A 13,172-nucleotide genomic window follows, 5' to 3' on the forward strand; every position below is an offset into this window, starting at 1 on the left:
GCAACATTAGGTACTCAATTTTTCTCTTATTTATAAAAAGCATTTTACTTATAAATGTAAATATTAAAATGACAACTGAGTTTTGGTTGCTTTATTTCACTTATTGGATCCTTAATCAGTTCCAGATTACAATTATTATATTGTATTCTTTCTTTTTTTCCTTTCTTGGTTTCGTATAAAACGTTCCCTAGATTTATAAAACAATAAAGTTTTTACAACTTACTCCAAAATTTATGTCTAGAAAAAGAGAGTACGCCCTCTCATTCCTTGTTTGTATCAGGGTTTTAAGTGACAAACAGCAGAATCCACCTTGGAAGGTTTAAGTGGAAAAAGAATTAATTAAAGGCTAGTAGGTAGCTCACAGAAGCTCCGAGAGGGTTTGAGAACCAGGCTTGGACGCTGAGCAGTCAGGAACAATGTACAATTACTCCACAGGAGCCACTGCAGCTCGAACACCCCTGCTGCCACTGGTTGGTGCCTCCACCATGACTTGCACAAATGTTGCCCAGCTCATGCTGGTGACACTCAGGAGCACACACCTGGAACTCTGGCAGTGATGCCCCCCAAAACCCCTACACTACTGTTGCCGTGCTTGCCAGGTGACAAGTTCTACAAGCCTCCTTTCTCCCATCGCTCGTTGCTGCATCAAAGGCACATGCAAGACATCTGATCTATGAAATCCAGGCCATCTACACCTGTGCCCTTGCTGCAAGGGAACCTGGCAAAGCTAATTTTCTGTTTCAACCTGGGGAAGTGGAATTCACAAGACAGGACATTTTCCAAACATTAGAAGAGAACTTAAAGGGTGCTAGGTAATCAGAAATGCCCTAAGTGACAAATGTCCTCAATAATCCCTAAAGGAGAGATTTCTCTCTGTTGGTGAGTGCTTCCTCTGTCTTACTTTTGCAACAAATACTCAGAAAACCAATCAAAATGTAGAAGAGGGAATACCCGCCAAATGTTGCAGAGTGTGCAACTTCATGGAGGAATATGGCAGATACCAGAATAATGCAATTATCCCTTATTTCGCCATATCCCAAATTCAGAGGGACTTCAGCTGTAATCCCAACTTGAAGACAATAATACATGCATGGGAAACATTTTGCAGAAATCTTTCACCTGCACCAAAACTCAATCATTTTATAACTTCAAAAATACTATTTCTTGAGAATCAGATTAATCTCTTAATTTTTGATAGGATAGTCTGACCATTTGAATTCCAAAGAATAATTGTGCCTTTTACAGCTATTCTCCTATTTAGAAAATCATATAATAACAATAACTTTCAATATGATCACTTCTATTCCCTTACATAATGTAAATATTTACTCTTGTCTGCCAGAATACATATTTTTTTCTCTGTGTACCTGTTGGCAGTGCAAATAATAAGACTTCCTTTTTTCACTTTTCCCGGTCAGCAGCTGATATATAAATTACACAAATCTTGGAATCTCTGATTAAAATATAGAAAATTGAGTTCACTTATCCCTTTTGTGTTAAAATTTTTTTCAAGTGTTTTCTTTGTAGAATCACTGCATTGTTTTTCCTCATATACTTGCCTTGATGGCCATGCAGGCGTGGGTCACACTGCCACCTGGTGTGGCTGGGACAAACTTCCTTCCATTCTGTAGAAGCTACCAGGGCAGGGATGGCATTGCTGAGTCATGCCGCAGGCTGAACTTCATTCTAGAGGAATTTGCAGGTCAATGTAAAATAAAGAGAGAGGTTTGCATCAGTTGCAAATACAAATCATTTTATAGAGGAGGGGAAAACCATATGTATTCAGCATTTTTAATTCAGCAAATGTTTATTTAGGGCCCAGTGCAGGTAAGGTCTGTGTTTAGTCCCACAGGTGACATAAAAATGAGGAAGGCACAAACCCTGTCCCAGAGGATTTATCAATATACGACAGACTACAATATGAGCTAAGCATACAAAGTGTATAAGTGGTGAAGAGATCACAAGAAATAACATAAAACAAAAACAGACTTCTTAGGGGAGTGGTATTTGGAACAGGCATTGAAGGAAATTTGAGATTTTATAGGCTATGATAGGAAACTGAGGAGAAAGAGGAAAAATACATACAAAAAATAACAAAATGATAAATTAAAACCTCTTTAAACGTACTCATTTTTTTTAAAAAAGTTACTATTTTTATTTTGCCATTTTATTATAAGCAAAGTATAGAAGAGAAAATTTTTAGTTTTCACAGTCACTTGTGATTAGAATTTTATTATTAGAAGGGTGAAAGTTATTTAATTAGAAATACTGAAAGGATTTTGCTTTCCCTGAAAAGTAATTTCTAAATAATAGCATTGGATAGCAATACTTCGGTTAAGTTTTCTTCAAATCCCTTTTACCTCAAAAAAAAAAAAAAAAAAAAAAAAAGACAAAAACCCTCCCATAGAAACGTTCCATAATTTTATTCACAGAATTATTTAAACTTTAAAATAATTTAAACTATATACTCATATTATCATATTCATATTATATTCATAATATTATATACTCATTGACCATAAATGAATTAATAGCTGTTTACTTTTAAAGCTTTTTTTAAAAAAGATGCTTTAAAAAAGGTGGTCCAGTGGTGAGGACTCCGTGCTTGCACTGCTGGGGCCTGGGTTCAAGCCCTGGTCAGGGAACTAAGATCCCACCACTGTGCAGTGGAAAAAAAAAAAAAAAAAGATGCTTGGGTAGAAACTCAGCATATCAACTTCATCCCCTCATTTACTCTCGAGGTAAAAATTAATACTTTTACATGGCACACGTTTCTTTCAACATCTTCAACTGAATTTCAATTATTTGATTATAGTCTACGCAAGGCTATTTTGGCATTTTGCAACCTTGAATTTAAAATCTGATTTTATAGAAGAGCATGTTCATAGCTTTTTTTTTTAGAATTCTGAGGTGTTTACATAAATTTTATAACTGTTCAGTGTCATAAAAATAAAACAATGACAAATTTTTATTAGAATAGTCTTCAAATACATGACCACTAATCTTGAAAAAATAATGATTTATGTAAGTTAAATAACAAAACAAAATGTTTTTAAATATAAAATCCTGTCAACCGTAACTTTTCAAATGAACTTTCCATTTTTTTATATTAACAGAATTGCATATACATATATACACATATACATATTTTAAAGGTATATGATAGAGCATGCTTTAAATAATATTAGGATTAGGTATCTTACATATCTTAAATGGATAAAGATGATACTTGAGGAAGATTATAAAATCTCATTTTTTAATGTCATTTTGCTTCTAGGAAATAATCTTTGATCTGGTTTTATTGAGTTGCTTTTCTTCTTATTAATAAAAATTCTAAAATGCAAATAACATTCTAAGAAATAATTCTATACTTTAGAGATAAATATACAATGCATTAACTGTAATATGTAATAATGGTTAATATTGCATCACACTTCCCCATACATAATCAAACTAAATTTTTAGTTCTTCTCCCATGGCTTAATTATGCAGAATTTTGTAACAACTAATAGCAAAATATACATTAAATGGTCTAGCAAAATGCTTGAAGGATAACAATTACTCAAGTACTTTTGGAGTTGAGTACTCCAAAAATGTAAGAATCTGTCCTTTCTGTTTGAGTGGAAATTACATCTGTTATTAATATGGCATTGTACTATTTTGTAGTAAGAAGCTCAGCTCAAATTAAATTATCTACTGAAGAGTCACCCATGTGTAGGTAGGACTGGAGGGGCTGTGAGGTATACTATCAATAGCAGCAGAGTTAAAACTTAGGTAGCAGTGATGTGTACTCTAGCCAGGTCTATGTATTCTATCTCTTTTGACTCATGCAATTCTCATAGGAACCTCTGAAGGTAAGTAATGCTATTGCCCCATTTTGCAGTTAAGACAACTGAGACACACAAAGGTTAAGTAACTTGCCCAAGGTCACACAGCTAGTAAAGGGAAGAGCTGGGGTTCAAATCCAGGCACCTTGGCCTGGGGTCTTTGAGAAAAATCGCTATTCTATAATAACAAGAGTCTGTTTCTAGAAAGGTCTTTAAAGGAGTGTTAATGGAGTCCAGGCACAGAAGGACTTGAAAGGACAAAAGGCTAATGTGAAAAGAGATGTGAAATTCGGCATGTTGCTCCCACTGCACTCTGTGTGTGACTTAGGCTTCTAGGAGATGGAGTCTAAAATGAAACAAATTTAGTGAGCAGAGAATTAATTAGGGTAATATTAGCTGCTGTACAAATAAACATCAAATTTTCAGTAACTTACAGTAGAAACATATTTTTAATTGTGATAAACCATACATAATATACAATTTACAGAAGTGTACAGAAAATATATTTCTTGCTTATAGCAAAGACCAAGGTGAATGTCCTGGTTCTGAAGAGGAAAATTAGAAACTTGCACTGAGCTAAAAATAACTCCATGCTTGTTCTGCTTTTGTAAAATATGCTTGCTGTGCAGAGAAAAACAAAAAAAACAGGATGACCTAGCAATCCAATGTAACCATAAGATGTTTTGCTAAAAAGGGAATGTTCTGCACCTGCTCTTGTAAGTTTCTGTTTGGAAACTTCCTTGCTCTGAAAACCAAGTAACCAACCTACCCATGCTAACTGTAAACATGTGCACTGACCCCTATAAAAGTAAAGTTCACCCTGAGCTCAGGGCCCAGAACTTTGGAGCATTAGCTCATCTGGGGCCGCCAGCTTAATAAACCTGAGTTCTCCAACCCTCCGAGTGTGGTGCTTGGTTTCTCGACAGACCAATTTCTGCAACAGTTCCTTCCATCCTATATTCTAACATTCCCTGAGGTCATACATCCAGCAGGAGGGGAAAGAAAGCAGAGAAAGGAGGCACTCCTACTTCTAAACTCCTTGGCCTGAAAATGATACACACCAGCTCTGTTCACATTGTGGGGAACTAGTTCTGAAACTCCACTGAATACAAAGATGGGGTCAGGGGTCCGGAAAGATTTTTAAATACCTGCACAGCTACTTCTTTGCACTAATTCTACATAACGGAATTCTGGGATGCAGCTAGCCATCTCTGCCAAAGGCTCCTTCACTCAATTCTTTCCAGTCACTGGCAACACCAGGAAGCACTACCTCGGAACCCAGGTAAAAAGGCATAAGACAAAAGATACAAAAGGATCCTTCCGATTTTAGCAGAGAACCTATTGTCTTCATCACATCAGCGCCACCACCTGTTTTCACATCAACAGACAGAACCCTAGCAACTCTGCCAGTAACATAGGCCAATGCGTTCAGCAGAGACATGGGCTGACCTGGGCTGTCTCACCCCTGCTGTAGCAGGACAGCCAGAAGCAGTGCCTTTTGGCAGGGGTCTGAGAGAGCAGAGCCACAGAGAGAGCAGGTGGGTGTGGAAGGTGAAGGCACCTTGGGCACCAGCAGTGTCTCTGGGGAATCTGAGGTCTCAGCAGCGGGTCACTTGAGGACGGGAGGGTGGAGGCCGGGGGAGAAATCCTGAGTGAGAAAGGAAGAAAATGGCAAGCTCTTCAAGGTACCGGGGAGGATGCTCTTTGTGACTGTATGTGAGCTAGTTCCTCTGATTCACAGAAACCAATTAAGAGTAAGGCTTTATCATGAAGTTGGTGGGGACCAAACAAAATAAATATTATAGAGATCTTGGCTTTACTCCAAGGCTGCTGTAGCCTTGAAATTGCAATTCTGAAAAACCATTTCCCTGAGAGAAAGGTCAGCACGTGAGTGATGAGATAGTAGTATATGGTAAGTATCTGAACTTATCTGGGCGCCAAAGCTGTGGAACTATATCCCCAGAAGCCACTTCACAGCTTCCATTATGGCAGCTTTGAGACCAAAAACAGAGCTTAATTCCAACCAACAAACAAATTTAAGAATATATAGTTTCTGGCCTTAGAACACTCTATGACATCCATCAAAGCAAGATCCTTTTTGACCCACCTCCTAGAATCATGGAAATAAAATCAAGAATAAACAGATGGGACCTCATGAAACTTAAAAGCTTTTGCACAGCGAAAGAAACCATAGACAAGACAAGAAGGCAACCCTCAGAATGGGAGAAAATACTTGCCAACGAAGCAACAGACAAAGGATTAATCTCCAAAATATACAAGCAGCTCATGCAGCTTCATACCAAAAAAGCAAATAACCCAATTCACAAATGGGCAGAAGACCTAAATAGACATTTCTCCAAAGAAGACGTACAGATGGCCAACAAACGCATGAAAAGATGCTCAGCATCACTAATCATCAGAGAAATGCAAGTCAAAGCCACAATGAGGTATCACCTCACACCAATCAGAATGGCCATCAAAAAATCTAGAAACAACAAGTTGGAGAGGATGTGGAGAAAAGGGAACTCTCCTGCACTGTTGGTGGGAATGTAAGCTGGTACAGCCACTATGGAAAACAGTTTGGAGGTTCCTTAAAAAACTACAAATAGAACTACCGTATGATCCAGTAATCCCACTCCTGGGCATATACCCAAAGAAAACCATAATCCGAAAAGAAACATGTACCATAATGTTTATTGCAGCACTCTTTACAATAGCCAGGACATGGAAGCAACCTAAATGCCCATCAACAAATGAATGGATACAGAAGATGTGGCATATATATACAATGGAATATTACTCAGCTATAAAAAGGGATGAGATGGAGCTATATGTCATGAGGTGGATAGAACTACAATCTGTCATACAGAGTGAAGTAAGTCAGAAAGAGAAGGACAAATATTGTATGCTAACTCACATATACGGAATCTAAAAATGGTACTGATGAACTCAGTGACAAGAACAAGGAAGCAGATACAGAGAATAGACTGGAGAACTCGAGGTATGGGAGGGGGCGGGGGGTGAAGGGGAAACTGAGACGAAGCGAGAGAGTAACACAGACATATATAAACTACCAACTGTAAAATAGTCAGTGGGAAGTTGTTGTATAACAAAGGGAGTCCAACTCGAGGATGGAAGATGCCTTTGAGGACTGGGGCGGGGAGGGTGGGGGGGGCTTGGGGGGGGCGTCAAGGAAGGGAGGGAAGATGGGGATATGTGTATAAAAACGGATGATTGAACCTGGTGTACCCCCCCAAAAAATAAATAAATTAATTAAAAAAAAAAATAAAAAAAAAATAAAAAATAGTACAAATTAACTTATTTACAACACAGAAACAGACTCACAGACATATTAAAACAAGCTTATGGTTACCAAAGGTGGGGGGTGGGATAAATTCAGAGTATGGGATTAACAGATACACACTACCATATATAAAAGAGAAAAACAACAAGCACCTACTGTACAGCACAGGGAACCATATTCAATGTCTTGTAATAACCTATAATGGAAAAGAATCCAAAAAAAGAATATATATGTATAACCGAATCATTTTGCTGTACACCTGAAACTAACACAATACTGTAAATCAACTATACGTCAATTTTTTAAAATTATTATAGTAAAAAAAGAATTTCACTGAGCTGAATTACCCACATCTGCAAACCTACCCTCAGAAGCCCTAATGACCCCAGAATACAGCATCTGTATAGTACTCAAAACATCGGTGGGACTCAGTAATATTGTTCTCTGAAAAACTAATTAATGTGCCTCTCACAGCTAGTCCTAGATTGTTTTATCAGGAAAAAGAAATGCTAAGGGTAAGGAAGTTTTTATATGGCTAAAGGATGCTAACAGAGAGGTTCAAGGGCATGTCTTTATAACTAGGAAGAACAGAAGGCTGATGATGAGGGCTGAGAAATGAACTCCCTTCTGCCATAAAAGGGCCAGGGAATGCTGTGCTGCAAAATGCAACTGTGGATTCCACAGAATCAAAATATTCTGAATAAGCTCTTATTCCACTACAAATACCTGCCCCACGCAGCGCTACCACACTGCCTCATCTCCAGAACACTGTGCCCACGATGCCCACCACCTCCCTCTGTCTTTGCTTACAGATAGTCTTTCTTCCTCTGCTCTCCCTCAGTTAAATGTGTTCAATGAATCCATCTTTTAGGCCCTCAGTGTGCTGGGATTCTAAATAGACTACGTGGTCCAGCTACAGAGCTTCTATGTGGGAACATGCATTGTAAGCCACTTGCTGCAAAATAATCTACCATGTTCTTTGCACACCTTTCTGCTGAAACTCAGATTTCATCATCAAGTCACTTTTCTGATTTAGAAAAACCAGAGCATTGTTTCCAGAAGGCCAGTACTCATAGTTCAGAAGGAATGGACCTCTCTGGAGACGTGTGCCTCTCTCATCTGGGGAGGTTAAATTACTATGTCAGCCACTTGTAACCTGGAGAAACAAAGGCAGGTACATTTGAATTCAGAAGAAGATGATGAAAAAGAAGGGAAGGAAAATCTGTGAATTCAGCTGTCTTGTGGGAAAACATCCATGGGGCTAGTTATAATGTATCAAGACCTTAGGGCACACCATGGCAGCCTCACTCAGATATGGCCCTAGCAACGGTTCTTACCCTGAAATTTCTCCGTCTCCACCCGTATTCCTTTTCTCAGGACTTCTCTTTATCTGACACTTTCTCTCTCCAGATTTGCAATTCCAAGAAAGCAAATATAGTTCTCTCTGAATCTAATTTATTCCTCCATAAAATGAACATGATAGACTAGATTATGCTTGCTACCCTAGGACAAGAGTCATCAATGTTGAAGATTTCCAGGTTGAGGAATGTTCCCTCACAGTCCTAGCTAAATAAATAATAGGGTGAGGAGACAGGCTTTTTAGATGAGTCAGGGATGACCTGGAAAATAAACAGGTTTCAAATCAGTCCCCTAACCCTGGCCTAGCAAAAATAACATAGGTTTCAACTCTTTCCAAAAATAATAACTTAGAGATGCTCCCAACAGGTACCTCGGGCCATCGTAGCTTCATGCCTTCATCTTGAAGAATCTTAAGCACCAGATCTCACAAACCTGAACCCTATGTACTTTTAAAAACTGCAAAATACTTTCATATACATTGCTTCCCAACAAATTCATATATCCATCTGAATATATCTAGCTGTGATATTAGTTGGAGTGATGGCCATAAGAGGTTGTCCCAAAAATACAGTGACTTAAAGGAGAAAAAGAAACAACTGGTTTGTTTTCCTATATTACAGAACTGGCAGAGTTCTATTCCACAGGATAATTCGGCCCAACACAGTGGGAAAGGAGAAGGCTTAGAGAAAGCATAGCTAATGTCTTAAATCCCATTTCACTTCCACTCATACTCCATGACCTCACTTTACTGCCAGGTAGACTGGGAAACATAGTCTACCTAGGCAGCCATGTGCCCAGTGTCAATGATTTTACTGTGGAAGAAAGGAATAGATTTTTGATAGATACACAGCTAGATAGCTAGATAGATACATAGATATATAGATACATAGATATAGATTCAGTTTTAGATTTAGATTTAGTAGATTCTATTATTTTCTCAACTTTAAAGAAATGAGCTTAGGCTCATAAAGGACACAGATCTTCCCCAAAGTTTTACACCTAGTACATGGTAAATTTGAAAACTCCAGGATAGACCTTCTGAATTTAGGAAAGTTTTGTATGCCATGTAATACCCAGGAAGGTTTTTGAGGAAGACGTGATGTAATCCAAATTTAAGAAGATAATTTATCAGCAGTGTGAAGAGTGAATTATAGAAAGAAGAAATAAAGACCTGAAACTAAAGAAACAGTCCACATTTAGCTACAGCTTAACTAAAACTGTGGGAATTAAAAAGAAACAGATATCAGAGCAGAGGTTCACAATTTAGGGCCCATGGAAAGGCATCTGTATTGTCAAACTCAGAATACATTTTGCTAGCATTTTACTGCAGCCTCTCCTGGTCTTCCTCCCACTCCTCCAGGCCCTCCTTCTGTCTTATTGCTGTCTCCTCCATTGCAACCCAACCTCTGAACCTTAGAGGAATCCGGGATTCAGTCCTAAACCCTCTTCTCCACTCACTTTACTCTGTCTCCCCAGGTTGTCTCATCTAGTTCCTTAGCTTTAAATTGCATCTTATCAGTTATTTATTACCACAATAAACCTACATAACAAACCACTCCAAAGCACAATGGCTTTAAGCAATCAACATTTATTTAGCTCACGCCTAGGCAGGTTGGCTGGGTGGTCCTGCCATCCTTGATTGGACTTACCCACCTGTCTGGGTGGCTATACACTGATCTAGGATGGCCTCGGCAGGGATGATCAGGCAACTCAGGTCTATTACACTGTCATCTTCCACTAGGCTAGTTGAGACACATTCTCATGAGGGTAGCAAAAGCAAGTCAAGTCAATCAACAAGCATCTTAAAAGCCTCTGCCTCCATCATGTTTGTACATCCCATCTGTCATTAATGAGAAAGCACAGCAAAGCACACTGATATAGGAAGAGATGAATAATTGGAGCCATTTTTGAAATCCTCCACAATTTCTACTGCAAAACCTCCCTGATTTATGTATCTGTGTCCCAACCTCTTTTCTGAGCTCTAGATATGTATGTCCAATGACCTAATGGACAGTCACTTAGATATCTCTAGGCATTTCAAACAGCACATTTAAAAATGAACTTTTGATCTTCTCCTTTTAAAACCTGATCCTCATTCAGTGTTCTCTTTTTCAGTAAATCCCATCCACCCAGTCACTCAAGTCACAAACCTGAAACCAGAGTATCCTTCTTATCACTTCTCTCCTTCATCTCGAATACAATTCAAGGCCCATCAATTCTATCTCCAAAATATATTTGATATCTGTCCTCTTCTCTCCATCTCCCCTGCCACCCCTCTATCCTAAATTGTTTTCACCGCTCTCCTGAACATCTAAAAACACTCCATTGGACTTTAAATACAATCTCAAACCTTTAACATAGAACCCTCACTTCCATCTGAAGCCTTATCCTGTACCTGCCCCTCCTTCACGAAGATCACTTGCTTTTATTCACTATCCAGATATAATAAGCACGTTCTTACCTCAAAGCCGTGGCCACTGTATTGATTCACTAGGGATGCCATAACAAATTACCACAAAATGAGTTGAGACAACAGAAATTTATTCATTCACAGGTCTGGAGGTCAGAAATCCAAAGTGTCAACAGGGCTATGCTCTCTCTGAACGCTCTAGGGGAAGATCTTCCCTTGCCTTTCTAGCTTCTGGTGGTTGCTGGAGATACTTGGCATTTCATGGTTTATAGATGCATCACTCTAATCTCTGCTTCCCTTTCTCTCCTGTATCTCTTCTGTGTCTAAATTTCCCTCGCCTATAAAGGACACCAGTCATTGAATTAAGGCCCACCTTAATCCAGTATGACATCATTTTAACTTGATTATATCTGCAAAGACCCCATATCCAAATACTGTCACATTCACAGGTACTAGGGTTTAAGACTTAAACATACGTTTACTGGAGGATACTATCTAACCCATAACAGTGATGTTATTCCCAACAGAATATATTGAGTCATAAGGACATGGACTCTGGATCCCAGACTGCCTCAATCTGAATAACAGTTTTGCTCTTATAAGCTGTGTGTGCCTAGACAAGCCACATAACTTCTCTGGGTTTCAGTTCTCACATCTATAAAATGAAGATGGAAACAGAGTCCATGTCACAGGCAGAATCTGAGTATTAAATGAGTTAATTTGTACAGTGCCCTGGACATAGAAAATATTACATGTGTGTTTATTAGATAGTTCTTTATACACTCATCCTTCAGGTCTCAGCTTAAATGTACTTTATCATACAGGAATTTCCTGATTTCTCCTCACTTCAAACATAATTCATAGTTATTCATTCATTTGTGTGGGGGTTTTGTCGTTGTTAACTTGATGTCTGCTTCCGATTAGGCTAAGTTCCATGAGAGCAGAGTGTGTCTATTTTGTTCACCACTCTATTCCTGGCACCAACAAAAAGCTTTGATTCAGATGATTGTTAGGTAAATATTTGTTGAATAAATAATTATGCAGGGTTCAAGCTGGCAATTTTTCATGAGTTTGTGGGGCTTTAGTCTCTCTCTCTCTCTCTCTCTCTCTCTCCCTCTCCCTCTCCCTCTCTCTTTCTCTCTCTGGCTCGCCCTCCAGGAAACTTGGAAAAAGAATCTGTTCTAAATTGAAAATGAGACAGATTTGTTCTCTTTCTCCATGTAGCTTCATAGAAGAATGGCGATGGCTTACCCAACAGTTTTCTAAGAAAATCCCCAAAGAGACAGAAATGAGGAGCATGGAGACAAGGAGGGCACACGAATAGTGAATCAGAAACAATTACAGTGTAAGGGGTCACCGCATGGCAATTCAATTAAGAAAGAGATTTTTGAACCAGGTATGAATCTGTATCTATCAACAGGAATTTGTCCTTTATTATAAGCGTGGAAAAGAAGGGGGGTGGGGAACAAACATAGCTTTATGCCAGAGAAACTGCTGGTGCTTACTTCATTGCTTGTATAAATAGAAGTTTGGCTCTGGCAACAGGTGAGACCCAGGTTATGCCATTTCTATCCACAGAAAAAGAAATGGATACCTCATCCTCCAGGTAACACAGGGAGCCTGAAAACTCACCAGGATCTCATTACCTGCTCTCCAGATTGGGGCACTCCCTTTGCCATCTGGATCCTAACGTACCCCTAGCCGTTGTGCCGATATAAGCTGAAAGACTAGTTTTTTTTATATTTATGTGATAGGTATTTTAGATATAGTAAGTCATTTAATCCCGCTATGGTTTAAACCTATAACCAAGGTGACAGTGAGTAGGTGATACATCCAGGATATACTTACAATTCTAAGGTCAATACTCAATTCGCCAGAAGGGCTTGCCTTGCGATCTGACACGTCTGAAGTCACTAGTAAAACCTAGTCCAGCAGTTTCCTAAAGTGTGGTCCGCAGACCCCTGCATCAGAATCACTGATGATCTTCGAAAAATTCAGATTCCCTGGCCCTGCCTAAGACCGAAAGCATCGAAAGGTGGGGGTTACTGATCTGTTCCGGGGCACCTGTGGAAGCATATGATTCATACGCATGAGGGCCACACGCAGAGCCTACGGGCATTATCTCACAGACAACGGCATACCATCAGAGCTGACTTGAGCCCCGCTCCCTGAGCCACCTTGTCTCCCGCAGGCGCAGAACGGAACTGATCGCGGGCTCCTGAGCGCTGGGCGGGGCTCCCTAAGACTCCGCCCCCTTTGGGCCGGCCGACGC

Source organism: Hippopotamus amphibius, chromosome 1, assembly GCF_030028045.1.
Source record: "Hippopotamus amphibius kiboko isolate mHipAmp2 chromosome 1, mHipAmp2.hap2, whole genome shotgun sequence".
Lineage (NCBI taxonomy): Eukaryota > Metazoa > Chordata > Mammalia > Artiodactyla > Hippopotamidae > Hippopotamus > Hippopotamus amphibius.